Genomic DNA, 19,737 nt, shown 5'->3' with positions numbered 1-19,737 from the left:
CCCTATAATCGGGCTATGCAGGAGAAATTGGCTCAAGGGTGGTCGGTGACTGAAAGACATAAGGGAATATCACTCCCGCCGCCTTGAGTCTGGATTCTGAAAGCAGTTCCATAGACATTTTGGTGAGGTACTGATGTTTAGTACTGTAAGGAGCCCCAGACCGCTCCTGAGTGAAGAAGTAGAACATCTGCCAGTTTGAACTGAGGTAACGGAATGTGAGGCAACTGGCAGTTGGAACAGAGTTCTTTTCAGGTGGGGAGGGGGAGTAGTAGAATGTCTAACTCCTTAGAATCAGAGTGTTTTATTTACTGTATAAGGAATACTAATGATCCGATGGCCATTTCGAAAAATCCTTTCTTAGCAAGCACCTAGAAGCCAAGGGGAACATACGTGCCAAATTTCAAGTTTTTAGGCTTTACAGTTCTGGAGATTTTGTGATGAGTTAGTAGTACTTGGCTTTTATATATATAGATTTAAGATGACATAAATACATAATACCCCTTCCACTTCCTAATTTCCCCACAAACACAACCCTGTGAGGTGAGTTGGGCTGAGACAGAGGGACTGGCTCAAAGTAATCCAGTCATTTTCTGCCTAAAATGGAACTAGAACTCACTATCTCCTGGTGATTGGCCCAAAATCATCCAGTGGGTTCATGCTTTAGATGGGACTAGAACTCACCATCTCCTGGTGATTGGCCCAAAGTCATCCGGCAGCTTTCATGCCTAAAGTGGGATTAGAATTCAAGATCTCCTGGTGATTGACCCACAGTCATCTAGCTGGCTTTCATGCCTAAGATGGAACTAGAATTCACTGTCTCCTGGTGATTGACCCAAAGTCACCAAGTTGGCTTTCATACCTAAGGCGGGACTAGAACTCACCATCTCCTGGCGATTGGCCCAAAGTCACTCAGCTGGTTTTTCATGCCTATAAGGTGGAACTAGAACTCACCATCTCCTGGTTTCCAGCCAGGAGACCAAACTGGCTCTCACTACACTTCGCCTTTCATCTGCAAAAAAGGGAGCTGGCCCATCCAGGATGACGACGTTTTTCAGATTTGCACGTATGACGTTTCTGGAGAAGGCAACATAAGCGATCGAAAAATTTATCAGGAAGATAAGGCAGGAAAGAAGAGAAAGGAGCCTTTTCGGGAAGGATTGAAGGAGACCCAGCTTGGCTGATTTACAAGATTGTGGCACGATGAAAATAAGGTTGCCTGATGCATAACAAGTCTGTTCCCAGCCACTGCGGGCCAACTAACCATCACTTTCAAAGCAGAAAGTAAGGGAATAACCGAAGAAGCACGCTGTTCTTTTCTGCTATTTGCACAAGGCAAGAAGAAAGCAGGTCTATAAATTAGCCAGGATTTATTACTAACATCTACTTACCGACTCCCTTTTAGATCCAGGGGGGGGGGGGAAAGTCATCAGAACTTGCTTACAATGGGCAGGATCCGTTTGCCAAGAATGCGTGATTTATAAAGTGGAAACATCTTTAAAATGCTCTCGCTATCTTTCCGATGTTTGGCTGTTTTAGTTACAGGAGGGGGAGAAGCAGAGAGATTATTTCATATTAAGATCATCAAAAGATTTGGGGGAGAAAAAAAGGAGTTTATATTAACCAAGTTCCCTGAACTTTACATAAAACGAGGTGACTCCTTGGCGGATAAAAGAGAGAGAGAGCCACAGTTATACAAGAGGGAGAATGTTTCCAAGCATAAATCTACACGCTTTTCAAGTTCCAGGATTTTATTATGACTTTATCTTGGCACCCAGAGTAGCTTTTTGGGGAGAAAAAAAATATTTATTTATTTGGGAAACAGACTGTGGGTTAAACCTTCGAAACTCCAGGGGTTTTTTTGGTGGGGGGGGGGAGATTTTTAAAAGATTCTAGGATTGACTGAACTGGTTCATGTGTGAAAAAGACCAGGGAACAACAATAACGATTCAGAATTCTTAATATTTCCAATTCTTGCTTAGCTCTTCAAGCCAAACGTAAGGAGAGAATCAAAGTTTCCTAATTAAATATCAACTTATCAGGGTTTGTGCATTACAGGAAGTACTCACCTTACAAACATTTATTTAGTGCAGGAATTGGTAACCTTAAATACTCAAAGAGCGATGAAGTTGGTAACTGGAAGCCCCCTGTTCAATTCTGGAGCCGACCGGAAGTCCGGTTCCCCCTACCATAGAGTCTCCTTCTAACATGGCATCCCTTTTCCTCTGCTGACTGGAATTCCGGTTCCCCCTACCATAGAGTCTCCTCCTAGCATGGCATCCCTTTTCCTCTGCTGACTGGAATTCCGGTTCCCCCATACCATAAAGTCTCCTCCTAGCATGGCATCCTTTTTCCTCTGCCGACTGGAGTTCCGGTTCCCCCTACCATAGAGTGTCCTCCTAGCATGGCATCCTTTTTTCTCTGCCGACTGGAATTCTGGTTCCCCCACCATAGAGTCTCCTCCTAGTGCAGCATCCTTTTGCCTCTACCTGTCCTAAACGAAAGCCCTATCAATTGCGGAGCCGACTGGAAAACCTGCCCCTTGCCATAGAGTCTCCTCCTGATGCGCCATGTTTACCCCTCCTCCCCAAAACTGGATGCTCCTCTCAAAATTGTGGCACCGACCGGCAACAGGGAGCAGCAGCAGGGGGATGAAAAAGCCACATGCAGCTCCGGAGCTGCAGGTTGCTAATCCCTGGTTTAGTGACTATTTGAAATGACAACAGCATTGAAAAAAAGTGACTTACAACTCTTGTTCATTCTTTGGGACCCTTACAGCATCTTTGTGATCATGTGTGATCAAATTTTTGGTTTGCTTGGCAACTGGCATGTCTTTATGACGGTTGCAGTGTCCCCGTCTGACAAGCAAAGTCAGTGAGGAAACCAGGTTCTCTTAACAACAGTGTTACTAGCCCAACAACTGCAGTGATTGACTTCACAGCTGGGGCATGAAAGTTCGTAAAATGTGGCAAAAAACCCCTCACTTAACCATTGTCTTGCTCAACAACGAAAATGGTGGGTTCAACTTCAACTGTGGTCGTACGTCGAGGGCTACCTGTATATATAGAACCATCTTCTGGTCTGCTTTTAGCTTAAGATAGTTGAACCGAAGAGGCTATGATTTGTAATTATGGCTAGTAATGGCTTTGCAAATGCCGATTGCTTTCACTGTGGCTTTTCGTCACTGAATCGAGAATCCTGTTATGATCATGGTTTGCTTTATGTATTGGGGTTGAGGCAGTAGACAGAAAGATCATAAGCTAGGATGATTTTGCTCATTGGCAAGACTCATCATCTTCTTTTAACAACCCCATAATCCCTTGCGGGGTGGAGTCTGGGCAACTGAATGGAGCTGAATGTTTACTGGCCGGATGCCCTACCTGTTGCCAATGAGGAGTTTTGTTCAGCAGATATATTCTCATTGTGCCCAGAGAGAGAAATATCTGCCTCTCCTTAGGATCGAACTCACAACCTCCTGATTGTGAGGCGAGAGTTCTACCTCTAGGCCACCGCACCAGTCTTGCTCATTGGCAAGACTAACCTTGATTAAAGCAGTCTGGCTAAAGATGTTAAAATGTTCATGACTGGGAGAGACATGGGAAACAAGGTCAGCCAATGAATAGGCATAGCAACTAAGTCAGCCAATGGGAGCTTAAACAGATCTGAGTCTGTGCAGAGAACTGAAACAGAAACTTAAGCAGTCTGCTGCTCTGAGAAGTAAACTAGCAGTCTGTCTGGGCTTGTCTGCTGATATGAAACTAACTGCTTGTGTTTACTTGGAAGAATCACCTGTTGCCATTGTAGATTTATTCATCTATTCTTATGTACATGAAGAAATTAATGAATCCTGCGGCATCAGTTATCGGTGTGTGCTTCTGGATTTAACTCTGACAAAAGATTACCTAGCAATGAAGGATTGTGGACAGTTTGCTTAGAAGCCCATCCTTTGCTATCCTGGATAGTGCCAGTTTTGTCCGATGGAGTCGAGGTGGTCCTTGACTTACAACATTTCATTTAGTGACCGTTCAAAGTTATATCCGCACTGCAAAAAAGCGGCCATTTTTCACACTTAATAATCACTGCAGCCTCTCCATGGTTGCGAGATCAAAATTCAGATACTTGGCATCTGACTCACATTTGTGACGGTGGCACTGTCCCTGGGTCCCTTTTTGTGACCTTCTGACAAGCAAAATCCATGGGGAAGCCAGATGCCCGTAATAACGGTGTTCCTAATTTAACAACGGCAATGATTCACTTATCAAATAGAATAGAATAGCAGAGTTGGAAGGGACCTTGGAGGTCTTCTAGTCTAACCCCCTGCCTAGGCAGGAAACCTTACATCACTTCAGACAAACGGCTATCCAACATCTTCTTAAAGACTTCCAGTGTTGGGGCATTCACAACTTCTGGAGGCAAATTCTGTTCCACTGATTAATTGTTCTAACTGTCAGGAAATTTCTCCTTAGTTCTAAGTTGCTTCTCTCCTTGATTGGAATAGAATAGACTAGACTAGACTAGAATAGAATAGAATAACAGAGTTGGAAGGGACCTTGGAGGTCTTCTAGTCCAACCCCCTGCCTAGGCAGGAAACCCTACACCACTTCAGACAAATGGTTATCCAACATCTTCTTAAAGACTTCCAGTGTTGGAACATTCACAACTTCTGAAGGCAGTATGTGCCAGGAAAGGTCGTAAAATGGGGCAAAGCTCGCTTAACGACTGTCTTGGTTTTTTGTGTGTGCAAAAAGTTTTTTTATTTTTTCCCTTTCAAATTCATTCATAGATATACATTCTTATAATTGATATTTAACATTTATCTATTCATCATTAATCTCTATCCTCATTTTTTACACACACACACACACACACCAGTTTGGGTCACTTTCTTGCCACCCCCGTGCCTCCATCTTATTTTGCAGAAACCTTACTCCTATCTTCTCAACCTCCCTTCTCTGCCTTCTTCTTTCCTCCTCTCCTTCCTCCTTTCTTCTTCCCCTCTCTTTCTCCTCTCCTCCTCCCTTCTCCTTCTTACCCTCTCTCCTCCTCTTAATTCCCCTCCCTTTCTCTGCTTTACCCTTTCTTCCTTTCCCCCCCTAATCCTTCTTCCTTTCTTCTTCCCCTCTCTTTCCCCCTTCCTCCTTTCTTTTCCTCCTTCTTACTCTCTCTCTTACTCTTAATTCCCCACGCTTACTTTCTGTTTTATCTTTTCTTCCTTTCCCTCCTCATCTTTCCTTCTTCTTCTTCCCCTCTTTTCCCCCTCTCTTCCTCCCTTCTCTTTCTTATCCTCTTTCCTCCTCTTAATTCCCCACCCTTACTTTACCCTTTCTTCCTTTCCCTCCTTCCACCTTTCTTCTTCCCCTCACTTTCCCCCCTCCTCCTCCCTTCTCCTCCTTCTTACCCCTCTCTCCTACTCTAAATTCCCCACCCTTACTTTCTCTGCTTTACCCGTTCTTCTACAACTGTCTTGCTTAGCGACATAAATTATGGCCTCCATTGGGGTTCGTAGGTTGAGGACTACCTATATAACGGTTAGGAAATTCAGCGGTGTCATTAACCTTGCTCCCACTTCTGCAGGATTTATAAACCCCTCTTGAAGATTTACCTTTGGCTAAGTGGAAATCTAATTTTAGCTTTGTTATGCTTTGTGTATACAAGGCTGGAGTGACAGAGAGCAGAGGTTTTGCTTCCAGAAGGATGGCCAGCTTAATTTGTAGATCTTGTGAGGAAGCTAAGAAAAAAATCAACCAGTCCTTGGAAGAGGCAAAATATTGCCTTTAAATCTATCCAGAAGACAGGTTTGAGATACAGAAGGATCTTGACAAACTTGAACATTGGGCACTATCTAATAAAATGAAATTCAAGGGTAAAAAGAGTAAGGTTCTACATTTAGGCAAGAAAAACCAAATGCACAGGTACAATATAGGTGGTACCTTGCTCAGTAGTAGTAACTGTGAGAGGGAACTTGGAGTCCTAGTTGACAACCATTTAAATAGGAGCCAGCCGTGTGCAGCAGCTGCCAAAAAAGCCAACACAGTTCTAGGCTGCATCAACAGAGGAATAGAATCAAGATCACGTGAAGGGTTAATACCACTTTATAAGGCCTTGGTAAGGCCACACTTGGAATACGGCATTCAGTTTTGATCACCACGATGTAGAAAAGATGTGGAGACTCTGGAAAGAGTGCAGAGAAGAGCAACAAAGAGGATTAAGGGACTGGAGGCTCAAACATATGAGGAACGGTTGCAGGAACTGGGTATGTCTAGTTTAATGAAGAGAAGGACTAGGGGAGACGTGATAGCAGTCTTACAATATCTCAGGGGTTGCCACAAAGAAGAGGGAGTCAAGCTATTCTCCAAGGCTCCTGAGGGCAGAACAAGAAGCAATGGATGGAAACTAATCAAGGAGAGAAGCAACCTAGAACTAAGGAGAAACTTCCTAACAGTGAGGACAATTAACCAGTGGAACAGCTTGCCACCAGAAGTTGTGAGTGCTTTTTCATCACTGGAGGTTTTTAAGAAGAGACTGGACAGTCATTTGTCTGAGATGATATAGGTTCTCCTGCTTGAGCAGGGGGCTGGACTGGAAGACCTCCAAGGTCCCTTCCAGCTCTACTCTATTCCAAATATTCTAAAGTCGATGCAGAAGCCAGCTTCACTTAACAAGCGTGTTGCTAATTTAACAACTGCAACGGGCAAAACTCACTGAAGCACCGTCTCACTCAGCAACAGAAATTTGGGGTTCAATTTCGGTCGTAAGTCGAGGACTACCTGTAACTTTCATGGAAAAGGGGGCAAAAGAAGATTTTTTAAAAAAAAGAAAAGTCCGAATGGAGAAAGCGAGTGGTTTTAAATAAAACCGAGATGTTATGCTCTGTCTCGGCCGCTCCCTCCCTGTCTTAGAGTTATCTCCAAGTTTAAAAAACGGTCCATCTCCATCTAATCGGGCCGGGGGGGGGGGTGCTCCACCGCCCAGATAAATCTCTTCGATCTGTCCGCGGGCCGTGAGTTCAAGGGTGCTGATCAGTGCGCCGAAAATGAATTTGGGGCTGACAAATGAACTGGCCCGCGGAGAACTCCTCTTGAACCTGTATTGTTTGTTATTCTGGAGTCAGGATCGGTCCCGGGGTAACCCTGGACTTCAAAGTGGGCCTGTCCACATTTTGTATATCACACGTCAGAGCCCAGCGGCGTGCTGTGATAAGCGAAGCTGGCGCAGGAAGAGTGAGATGCCCTGGGAACAGAAAGGGACATGGAACGAAACTCCTTTGATCTCGCTCAAATATTTTCCATCAGCCAGATTTTCTTCCTCTGTCATCTCTTTCCCATCTCTCTGTCTCTCTCTTCTCTCTCTCTCTCTCTCCTCTGTCTCTCTCTCCTCTCTGTCTCTCTGTCTCTGTCTCTCTTCTCCTCTGTCTCTCTCTCTCTCTTCTCTGTCTCTCTCTCCTCTCTGTCTGTCTGTCTCTGTCTCTGTCTCTCTCTTCTCTCTGTCTCTCTGTCTCTGTCTCTCTGTCCCTCTGTCTCTCTCTCTCTCTTCTCCTCTGTCTCTCTCTCTCTCTTCTCTGTCTCTCTCTCCTCTCTGTCTGTCTGTCTCTGTCTGTCTCTCTCTGTCTCTGTCTCTCTCTTCTCTCTGTCTCTCTGTCTCTGTCTCTCTGTCCCTCTGTCCCTCTCTGTCTCTGTCTCTCTCTTCTCCTCTGTCTCTCTCTCTCTCTTCTCTGTCTCTCTCTCCTCTCTGTCTGTCTGTCTCTGTCTGTCTCTCTCTGTCTCTGTCTCTCTCTTCTCTCTGTCTCTCTGTCTCTGTCTCTCTGTCCCTCTGTCTCTCTCTGTCTCTGTCTCTCTCTTCTCCTCTGTCTCTCTCTCTCTCTTCTCTGTCTCTCTCTCCTCTCTGTCTGTCTGTCTCTGTCTGTCTCTCTCTGTCTCTGTCTCTCTCTTCTCTCTGTCTCTCTGCCTCTGTCTCTCTGTCCCTCTCTGTCTCTGTCTCTGTCTCTCTCTCTGTCTCTCTCTCTCTGTCTCTCTCTTCTCCTCTGTCTCTCTCTCTCTTCTGTCTCTCTCTCCTCTCTGTCTCTCTGTCTCTCTCTCTGTCTCTCTCTCTCTTTCTCTCTCTTTTTTAAAGAGACTCTTGGGAGACTTGGTGTCCATAAATGAATATTTTTGGGGCTGCTTTCAGCTGGGAAGCAGTGCAGAGAAGAGCAACAAAGAGGATGAGGCGACTGGAAGCTCAAACATATGAGGAACGGTTGCAGGAACTGGGTATGTCTAGTTTAATAGAAAGAAGGACTAGGGGAGACATGATAGCAGTCTTCCAATATCTCAGGGGCTGCCCCAAAGAAGAGGGAGTCAAGCTATTCTCCAAGGCACCTGAGGGCAGGACAAGAAGCAATGGGTGGAAACTAATCAAGGAGAGAAGCAACTTAGAACCGAGGAGAAACTTCCTGACAGTGAGAACAATTAACCAGTGGAACAGAAGTTGCCTCCAGAAGTTGTGAATGCCCCAACACTGGAAGTCTTTAAGAAGATGTGGAAAAGATGTGGAGACTCTAGAAAGAGTGCAGAGAAGAGCAAGAAATATTATTAGGGGACTGGAGGCTAAAATATATGAAGAACGGTTGCAGGAACTGGGTATGGCTAGTTTAATGAAAAAAAGGACTAGGGGAGACATGATAGCAGTCTTCCAATATCTCAGGAGTTGCCACAAAGAAGAGGGAGTCAAACTATTGTCCAAGGCACCTGAGGGCAGGACAAGAAACAATGGGTGGAAACTAATCAAGAAGAGAAGCAACTTAGAACTGAGGAGGAATTTCCTGACAGTGAGGACAATTAGCCAGTGGAACAACTTGCCTCAAGAAGTTGTGAATGCTCCCAACACTGGAAGTTTTTAAGAAAAGACTGGACAACCATTTGTCTGAAATGGTTTAGGGTCTCCTGCTTGAGCAAGGGATTGGACTGGAACAGGGGTCCCCAATCTTTTGGACCTCAGGGACCACTAAATTCATAACTTAAAATCCCGTGGACCATTAATGATCTTCCTAATGACCGGCCGGGTGGGCGTGGCAAAGGGGATCACGTGACTGGCTGGGCATGGCCAACTCGATGTCACTCATGTCGAGGGGCACCTCGCCGGCCTCTACTCGCCCCTCCTCTCCCAGCCACCCCTTGCCTGCCCGTCGGAGTTCCTTAGGGCCCCAACAGGAAGCAGTTGCTGGAGCTAAGCAGCCACCAGGAGAAAGAGTTGGCAAAACAGCTGGCTCGGTTCAAATTGGATCTGAACAAGAAGTAGACTCAGCAGAAGCACCTCACTGAGGACTAGGAGCATAGGCTTTCCAAGCAGAGGGAAGACCCGTGGGAGTGCAAAGCCAGGTACCGGCGCCTGGAGGCTCAGTGGGCTGAGATGGTCAGCCAGTTCCAGGCCATGATGCAGTCCCACTGGAACGAGGCCCTCTGGCTCTTCGCCACCAGTGGTACTTCCCTCCAGCCTTTGCCCAAAGCCCCCCACAAGGAGGCTGAAGCAGACCCCAAGTTGGAATTTCTGCCCCCCTCCGACCCGCACAAAAAGACCCCGAAGGGGGAGACTCTCTGCAGCAACACAGGCGTTCATTGCATGTATCCGGCCCAGGGGCCGTATTTTGAGGACCCCTGATTTAGTGCAATATAAAACATGCAAATACTTTCTCTGCAGACCACCAAAATCTTCTCACAGACCACCAGCGTTCCAAGGAACCACCATTTGGCGACCGCTGGACTAGAAGACCTCCAAGGTCCCTTCCCGCCCTGTTATTCTGTTTTTTTTCTGAATGCGTGCCTGCCGACAAAGAGTCGAGAACTGTGGGGCGACTCTGGGAGACAAATAAATCAATACATCCCACCCCACCCATGCAACACGATTGCAACCCCCAGCTGTAAAACATGGAAATCTTCAGACGTTTCTCTCCTCGCAGTTCATTTAAAAGCCATTTGAGAGGATCCGGCGTGCCTGAGACAAACCGAAGGACACAGAAAGCACTTCATTATGGAGGAATAAGTCATTCGCACTTCATCGCCGAGCTATTTTAACCCCGCTTTTTTCTTTCTACGTCTTTCCCCCCCCCTTCCCCATTTTCCTTGATTTTGCTTTGTTCTTGGCCACCAGGAGAGTTGGCCAAGGTCTGCCAAGACAGGCTGTTTGGGTAGAGAGAGACAGACGGTGGGGCACATCCCCCCGCCCCGGGGGGGAAGGATGAGTCAAGCTGGCTCCCTGAAGACAGGCCAAGAAGGAAGCTGGTTAGAGTGACCACGGCTTGCTTTTCTCCGGTTTCATCCATTTCCAAAGCACCCGAAGGCCCGACAAGGAATACCGTATTTTTTCAGAGTATAAGATGCTCCGAAGTATAAGACGCACCTAGATTTTGGGGAGGAAAACAAGGCAAAAACAATCTTGCTTCTGCTTCTGTACTTGAGAGACCGCCTGCTGCCAATTACCTCCCACAGACCCATTAGATCTCACAGGGCTGGCCTCCTCCGGGTGCCATCTACCAGCCAATGCCACCTGGCTATTACCCGGGGGAGGGCCTTCTCTGTGGCAGCTCCGGCCCTCTGGAATGAACTCCCCGCAGGGATTCGGACCCTCACCTCTCTCCAGGCCTTCCGAAAAGCCGTCAAAACCTGGCTTTGCCGGCAGGCCTGGGGGTGATGAGTTCCCTCCCCTCTCGACATGTATGGTTGTGCGACTGTTGTCTACTTTTATTATTTGTATTTTGTCTTTTTATGTTCCCCTTTTTCCCCCTTGAATTGTTCGCCGCCCTGAGTCCTCCCGGAGAAGGGCGGCATACAAATAATAAAATTCTATTCTATTCTATTCTATTCTCCCAGCAATTCGCCTCCTTGCAGCAAACAGCAAACAGCACAGACAATATACACTGTTTGTAAGTGTTACTTTTGAGACTGTACTTGTACAGAACGCTGTTAAAATTGAGGTGCTTTGTGGAAGTATAGTTATTCTCTGATATTTAAAAGAAGATACAATAGCACTGGGCCTCTTCAGATCAAGCATTTGTTTTGAAAAGCTTCTTCATTTTGTTAAGATGTCTAGAACAATAATAAAGCAGTCTTTAAAAATAAGTCTAATAATATGAAATTTCTACAGGCATTTATAGTTATTGACTTATCTCCTTGCAGCAAACTGCAAACAGCCTGATTAGTACAAGAAAAAAAAATCTGCTTCTGCCTCCCAGCAATTTGCCTTGTGGAGCAAACAGCAAGTTTCACTTTCAGTTTGGCCTCCCGATTATCAGCTGTTTCAGGGCTGTAGCGATTGCTATAGCCCAGTGGTTCCCAAACTTGGCAACTTTAAGACTTGTGGACTTCAACTCCCAGAATTCTCCAGCCAGAGCTGGCTGGAGAATTCTGGGAGTTGAAGTCCACAAGTCTTAAAGTTGCCAAGTTTGGGAACCACTGTCTTATACCAATCATAAAATCTGTTCCAGACTTCAAAATATTCTGATTCCCCTTTATTTTTAAGTTCAAGTTTAAGTTCAAGTATCTGCTTCCGCACAGGCCAACACTTTTCTGATTATATCTAGCTCTGATGGTGTATTTTCTTTTTTTCCCAATGTTATGCACGCCGCAGTTAGTACATGTATAATTAGATAAAGTGCATCTTTCTTAAACCCCTCCGGTATTATACCTAGGGGAAAAATTTCTGGTTTAAACAAAATTTGGTCTCCCACCATTTGTTCTAACCATGATTGAATCATTTTCCAATATTATTTTTTTTTGCCTCATTGCACGTCCACCACATATGATAAAAAGTGCCTGGTGTTTTTTTGCACTTCCAACAATTTGGGGCCAGATTTTTAAACATTATGGAGAGCCGTGCCATCTGTAGAACATCTAATAAAGATTTTTTTTAAACGCCGTAGCCATTGTTAGTTTCCGATTAACTATCCAAAGTTTTTCCCACTTAGCTCTGCTGGCTGGAGAATTCTGGGAGTTGAAGTCCACAAGTCTTAAAGTTGCCAAGTTTGGGAACCACTGCTGTAGCCTATTGCGCAGTGGTGGGATTCAAATAATTTACCAACCAGTTCTCTGCCCTAATGACCAGCTGGGTAGGCGGGGCTCAGTGGTCATGTGATCATGTGGGCGTGGCCAAGTCAATGTCACTCAGGTCGATGGGCACTTCGCCTTAGTTGTTACAATGGTAATAAGGGTTAACCGGAGAGGCAGTTTCTGTAAGCAAGGCAATAAAGATTAGGCTAGAAACAACACCAGAATGTTTCCTTCCTGCCTTCCTTACAGGATTAGCCCTGTAAAGTGGGGAAAAACAAAAGATTTCTTCCAACAACCGGTTCTCCGGACTGCTTACAAAGTTACCAACCGGTTCTCCCGGATAGGTGCGAACTGGCTGAATCCCACCACTGCTATTGCGGCATCTGCAAGCCCCATTTTCCCCATTTTCTGCAAGGGGATAAATTGCTGGGAGGCAGAGGCCAAAGGGTGGAGGCCGGTGGGGCTACATTCAGTGTATAAGACGCACCGAAACTTTTCCCTCTTTTAGGGAGGGAAAAGATGTGTCGTATACTCCGAAAAATATGGTAATGGACTGAAGGAAACCGAGGAGAGGATAGGATAGAAACTGAATCAAGGAGAGATTCAACCTGGAAATAAGGAGATATTTTCTGACAGGCATGAAATGCTAACTGGTTTGGGCCGGTACGCTCGAACCGGTTAGTAAAAAACACACACACACAAAAGTAAATAAAAGAAGTTCCGAGGATTGCACGTGGCACTGATGATCTTCAGAACTTTTTTTTTTTAAAAAAAAACTTTTTAAGCATTTTTTTTACAACAGGCTCTCCAGAACTAGGCCAAAAACAGGGGTGAGGGAAGTAGGGTGTGCTGAGAAAGAAAGAAGAAAGAAAGAGGGAAAGAGAGGGAGGGAGGGAAAAAGGAGAGGAAGGAAAGACTACAAACCTGGCACTAGATGCAGCTTCGGAGGATAAGCCAGGGCTGGAAGGGACCTGGAGGTCATCTAGTCCAACCCTGCTCCAGCAGGTCATTGTCAAAGTGAGTTTCTGTCTTTTGACCCCCCCCCCAGTTACATGACTACATAGCCACGCCCACCCAGTCACATGACCCACCAAGCCACGCCCACAGAACCCGTAGCAAAAAGTTTTAGATTTCACGACTGTTTTCTGACAGCTAGAGCCATCGGCTGATGGAACAGACGTTGCCTTCGGAAGTTGTGGGAGATTCATAGCAATAGCAGTTAGACTTATATACCGCTTCATAGGGCTTTCAGCCCTCTCTAAGCGGTTTACAGAGTCAGCATATCGCCCCCACAATCTGGGTCCTCATTTTACCCACCTCGGAAGGATGGAAGGCTGAGTCAACCCTGAGCCGTTGAGATTTGAACCGCTGAACTGCTGAACTAGCAGTCAGCTGAAGTGGTCTGCAATACTGCACTCTACCCACTGCGCCACCTCGGCTCTATCATCACTGGAGGCTTTCAAGAAGAGACTGGACTGCCCTCTGTCAGAAAGGGTGATGAGTCTCCTGTTTGGCCAAGGCGGGCAGAGGTGGCCTTCACATAATTTAACAACCGGTTTGCCTAGCGCAGAACCGAAAATGTGAGCACACATGCAGGCTCTTGTGTGTGGCTTCAAACACAACGCGATTTCTGTAAGTAACTACTTACAGATACAATCAAGGTTTGCGCAGGATAGGAAGAAGGAAGGTATTGCCAAAGGTTACACAATATTAGACAAACTTTTGATACAGACAGAAAACAGGCTGATCAAAGTGCTGTATAGATTTTTGTTGGAATATAAGCTAGAGGAGGAACATGTCAAAGAAACTATGGTCTCCTGGGCGAAAAATTTCAGTTATAATGTGGAATTGGCTAAGTGGGAAAAAACTTTCGATAGTTAATCAGAAACTAACAATGGCTACGGCGTTTAAAGAAAATCTTTATTAGATGTTCTACAGATGGCATCTCCCCCCAGCACGGCTCTCCAAAATGTTTAAAAATCTGGCCCCAAATTGTTGGAAGACACCAAAAAACACCAGGCACTTTTTATCATATGTGGTGGACGTGCAATGAGGCCAAAAGATATTGGAAAATGATTCAATCATGGTTGGAACAAATGGTGGGAGACCAAATTTTGTTTAAACCAGAAATTTTTCTCCTAGGTATAATACCGGAGGGGTTTAAGAAAGATGCACTTTATCTAATTATACATGTACTAACTGCGGCGTGCATAACTTATGCACAATATTGGAAAAAAAAGAAAATACACCATCAGAGCTAGATATAATCAGAAAAGTGTTGGGCTATGCGGAAGCTGATAGTCTCCCTCTTGAACTTAAAAATAAAGGGGAATCAGAATATTTTGAAGCCTGGAACAGATTTTATGATTGGTATAAGACAGTGGTTCCCAAACTTGGCAACTTTAAGACTTGTGGACTTCAACTCCCAGAATTCTCCAGCCAGCAGAGAATTCTGGGAGTTGAAGTCCACAAGTCTTAAAGTTGCCAAGTTTGGGAACCACTGGTATAAGACAAGGTGACAAGACTGGAACAAACTGTAAATGCTGTGATTGGACAGAAGGATAGACAATGTATTAAGCAGGCTAATAGTTAATGGTTGAGACTAGCTGTATATAATGTGTGTGTATCACTTCGACTTTACGGTACTGCATTGTTTTAAGTGTAAAAATAATAAAAATATATTTTAAAAAAACCACAAGGCGATTTCATGCGCATGGTTTCCAGCACACCTTCTCAGGCAGCCGCAGTGAGTAAAGTGGAAATCAGCTGGGCTGCGGGGGTGACTGAGCCAGAGAGTGTGATATATAGGACGGGATAGCGCCCGGGTGGATGGGCTGAGTGCATGTGTGGATGGGGCGCCTGCAAGCTGGCATTTGTGAACCAATAGGGAAAGTAAGTGAATACCAGCCCTGACTGTGTCTTGATATTTTGGAATAAAGGTCCACATTTGTTGACATTTGCTGGCTCTCAGCACCAACAGAAACAGAGAGAGATGCCCCTCTCTATTAAAGAGGGAATTTGTGGTTGATGCTCTTGCAGGATTCCCTCAATTTATCTTGGACTCACTGGAGTTTTGGTTTAATTCATGCTTTGCAAATTGCACAGAATTGGGGCATTAGCGTGGGGTGAGTAAATACTATTTCAGATAAAGATGTCTACTGCGAAGTACCCGTGGTTCGCTCATGAGGCCAATGTTGAGAAAAGACACGGACACGAGCTTTCTCGGGATGAAGCGACCCAGATTGGGGGTCTGGGAGCCCCTTTTATTGAGATAGGACAAAGGCAGGAGGAGCAATCAGCATGTGATTTAAGACAGCCTGTCAAACTACAATTGCTAATCTACTGCTCAGGGAAGTTCTGTCTATATATGGTCAAATCCTGGTCAGGATGTTTTATCTTTTGGGACTTGTTTTTTCCTGTGTGGTTCAGCGTGGCTGCGCATGCCCTGTTATGCACTGGGCCATGGGTGACCGCCACACCTACACAAGGAGTTATATGACAACAGTCTACTCCAAGATTGGACCCATCTTAGAAATTACCAGCCTCAATTTTTAAGGCAAAGAGTGGGCAGATGTGATTAAACCTATGAGGTGGCTTGCTGATGGCTAATGCAATTTTCTGTATTGCATAGGAGTTTCTCCATGAAACCTCATTTACACACATGTTCCCTGTGGGTCACTTTTTTTTCAACCTTAGACACTTTAAGACGGGTGGACTTCAACTCTCAGAATTCCCCAGCCAGCAGGCTTTAAGACGGGTGGACTTCAACTCCCAGAATTCCCCAGCCAGCAGGCTTTAAGATAGGTATATTCCACTCCCAGAATTCCCTAGCCATCCTCCTTTAAGAGGGGTGAACTTCTACTCCCAGAATTCCTCTGCCAGCATGCTTTAAGAGGAGTGAATTTTCACTTCCAGAATTCCCCAGCCCGCAGGCTTTAAGATAGGTGGATTCCACTCCCAGAATTCCCCAGCCAGCATGCTTTAAGATGGGTGGACTTCCACTCCCAGAATTCATCAGAGAGTGTATGCTTTAAATGGGTTAGACTTCATCTTCCATATTTCCCCAGCCAGCAAGGGAATTGCAATTCACACATCTTAAAAGCCTGCTGGCTGGGGAATTCTGGGAGTGGAAGCCCACCCATCTTAAAGTGGCCAAGGCTGAGAAATACTGCTTTGGACAATCAGAATGGAAGATAATTTTGTAAACATTTCGCACATCTATTTGCTGGGCTCCCCTCCGCTCCCACTTCAGTTTCTCTATCCCGGGATAAGAGAAATGCAAAATATCGAGGGACTTTTTCCTTTCCATCCCACCCCCCACTTCGTCCCAGCCTAGGTTCTCAAGGCACCAGATGTGAAGCTTTAGATATAGCAGGTTGAGGAGCTGGTTGGTAGGGAACAGCTGTCATCCTTCCCAATTAATGAAGAAGGATTTCAGCCTCTGGAAAATCTTTCTCCCCAAACCTTACTGGCTGGGCTGATCCTGAGATTGGCAGGATGCAACCATGAGGTTTGCGCCCTGTTGATATACCAGTGAGTGGCTTGCCCTGCTGGTGTTGGTGGGAGTTTTCCTCGCCCGCAGTCGACTCCCAGGGATGACTGTAATGCCAAGATCTCTACTAGAACCACAATCAAACAGCCAACAACATCTGTCAAGGAACCACCCGACTTAGACAATCAAAAAAGCGAACACCAGCCCAATCAAGGAAGCGCCAAGACCCCTCCCACCAACACTGACAGAGCAAAGCAGTTGTGTATAAGGAAGGCCACCCCCATTTCCTTGAGCACTGATGATGTTCCCTGCCTCCTTCCTTCCTTCCTTCCTTCCTTCCTTCCTTCCTTCCTTCCTTCCTCTCTCCTTCCTCATTTTTTACTTTCTCCCTACCTTCCTTCCTTCCGCCCTTTCTTTCCCTCTTTCCTTCTTCCTTACTTTCTTTCTCACTCCCTCCTGCTCTTCCCTCCCTCCCTTTCTTCTTCACTTCCTTTTCTTCTATTTCTTCCTTCCTTCCCCTTCCTCTCCCCCTCCCCCTCCCTTGCTCTTCCCTTTCCTCTTCCCCCTCTTCCTTCCCCTTCCCTTCTTCTCTCCCCCTCTTCCTTCTTCTTCCTCCTTCTCTCCCCATTCCCTTCTTCCTTTCTCTCCCTTTCTCCCTTCCTCTTTCCTTTCCCCTTTCCCTTCCTATTCCTCTTCCCCTTCCCTCTTTTCTCTCCCCCTTCCCCCCTTCCCCTTCTCTCTTCTTTTCCATTTTCCCCTTTTCCTTTCTTTTTCCCATTCCCCTCTCTCTTCCTTTTCTCCCTTCCCCATTTTCTCTCCCCCTTCCCCCCTTCCTTCCCCTTCCCTACCCCCTTCCCCTTCTTCTCTCCCTTCTCCTTATACCCTTTCCCTGCCTCTCCCTTTTCTCCCCTCCCCTCCCTCCAAGTTTTGGGATGCACCTCGCAGCCATGCCAAGAAGCTGAAGATATGTCCTTTTACTAATAAAAACAAAAATGCTGACTTCCCCATCCTGTTTCTTGGGGTGCCTCAAAATGCATCAGCCTATCAGGATGATGACATGACCAGTGGTGGGTTTCAAAAATTGTTCGAACCTACTCTGTGGGTGTGGCCTCCTTTGTGGGAGTGGCTTGCTGCCCATGTGACTGGATGGGAGTGGCTTGCCGCCCATGTGACCGGATATGAAGATGCCGACGACACTTGTCAGAACCACCTTAAATTACCTCACACACAGCACTGGCATGCATAAGAATATGATGTCAACTTGTTTTTTAAAAGGCATCTTTGGTTTGCGTTAAAACAACTTCAACACACGCAATGTTCTGATTGCACCACAAACGCAGTAGTCATCCTTACCTTTCACAGAGGCACTGAGTTTTATAAATATGAGCATGATAGTGTAGAATAATCATATCCAAGGACCAGTGGTGAGTTTCAAAAAAATGTTTGAAACCTCTTCTGTAGGTGTGGCCTGTTTTCTACTGGTGGAACCTCTTCTAACCGGTTCGGTAGATTTGACGAACCGGTTCTACCGAATAGGTGCGAACTGGTAGGAACCCACCTCTGGACATGGCCATGAGACCCTGCATCCAGTTGAAAACTGGGAGGTGGGGATCCTTCCCCCCCACCCCCTGGAAAAGGAGGCGAAAATTGGCAGGTGCCTCTGGCCGGTTGAGCCATTCCGATTTATGGCCCCCGATGTTATTCAGAGCTGTGACGGCGCAGCTCGCAGCTTAAACGGGCAGCTCGGAGGGGGATGCAAGTGTGTGTGTGTGTGTGTGTGTGTGTTTTTCATTTGTTCTCCAAAGAAGAATTTCATTTGTATATATTACGGCCGGGCTGCGGCTCGCACTATTTATTTTACAGTCCTCTTCTACAGAACATTATTAACTCCGACGTGTCTCTTCTGTATGGAGTCCATATGCTGAAGCTTAATTTTAAATGCCATTAAAAAGCACTTAGCCTTAAGAATATTTCAAATCTTGGCTCCTTTAGTAGCTTAGAAGGGCCGAGGGTTTGGATAGGGCCCGCTGGGGTAGAAGAGAGAGGAAGCTGTGGCCCTCATAAATACCCGTTTTCCATCTTCCAGCAAGTCCTGTTTATAATTGTCCTGAACACATTTTGTGTCTGGGCTGCCCATGTGGGTCTTTGCGTGTGTGCCTGATTTTATTGTTATTTTTCAAAGAATGTATTATTATTTTTTTATTCTCTTACATACCATTTTAAGTATACATTCACATGATTGTTATTCTTCTTTACATTTGTCATTCTTATACATTTATTATTTCACTTAATAGGTTATAATATACAGTTTGGGTTGCTTTATTTACCATCCCTTCCTCCTTGTTGTAACACCACCTTGTTTTCCCTTTCTTTTCTCCCTCCCTCCCTTCTCTCCTTCCTTCCTTCCTCCTCTCCTTCCCCTTCCTTCTTCCCTTACCTTTCTCCTACTCCTACTCTTCCTCTTCCCCTTCCTGCCCTCTCTCCTTCTCTTGCTCTCCCTTCCATTCTCCTCTCCTTCTCCTTCCTTCTTCCCTTACCTTTCTCCTACTTCTACTCTTCCTCTTCCCCTTCCTACCTTCTCTCCTTCTCTTGCTCTCCCTTCCATCCTGCTCTCCTTCCCCTTCCTTCTTCCCTTACCTTTCTTCCTCTTCCCCTGCCTACCCTCTCTCCTTCTCTTTCTCTCCCTTCCATCCTCCTCTCCTTCTCCTTCCTTCTTCCCTTACCTTTCTCCTACTTCTACTCTTCCTCTTCCCCTTCCTACCTTCTCTCCTTCTCTTTCTCTCCCTTCCACCCTGCTCTCCTTCCCCTTCCTTCTTCCCTTACCTTTCTCCTACTCCTGCTCTTCCTCTTCCCCTTCCTACCCTCTCTCCTTCTCTTGCTCTCCCATCCTCCTCTCCTTACCTCTTTCTTCTTTCCCCCGTCTTCCTTTCATTCTCTCCTCCTCTCTCCCTTTCTTTTTCTATTGTTGTTGGCATATATTTCAAAACTCAGTTTATGTTTCCTCGGGATGGTATTTCTGCCAACCCAGATATATCAGGCACGTGCGCCTGATTTTAGAAGAGTTTTCTAAAGCTTAGTTTTTAAAAAAATAAACAAAAACAGCAAGGCGAAGAAATCTCGACCTTAAAAATTAAATACTGTATTGTCTTTCCTCTAATTTCCCCCCCTTATTCCGTCTCTTTTTGGGGTGGGGGGACATTTACCAATTTAACAGAGTTGGAAGGGACCTTG

The 19,737-nt window shown here is 45.7% G+C and overlaps 1 protein-coding gene across 1 annotated transcript in view; it reads left to right on the top strand.

The window, feature by feature from the left end:
- TBX4 (T-box transcription factor 4) overlaps positions 1-19,737 on the top strand; it is a 68,468-nt gene that overhangs the window by 3,207 nt on the left and 45,524 nt on the right.

The sequence above is a fragment of the Thamnophis elegans genome, chromosome 4, assembly GCF_009769535.1.
Source record: "Thamnophis elegans isolate rThaEle1 chromosome 4, rThaEle1.pri, whole genome shotgun sequence".
Taxonomy (NCBI): Eukaryota; Metazoa; Chordata; class Lepidosauria; order Squamata; family Colubridae; genus Thamnophis; species Thamnophis elegans.
Note: the sequence above shows the minus strand (reverse complement) of the source record. Positions and strands in the feature narration are given on the sequence as shown.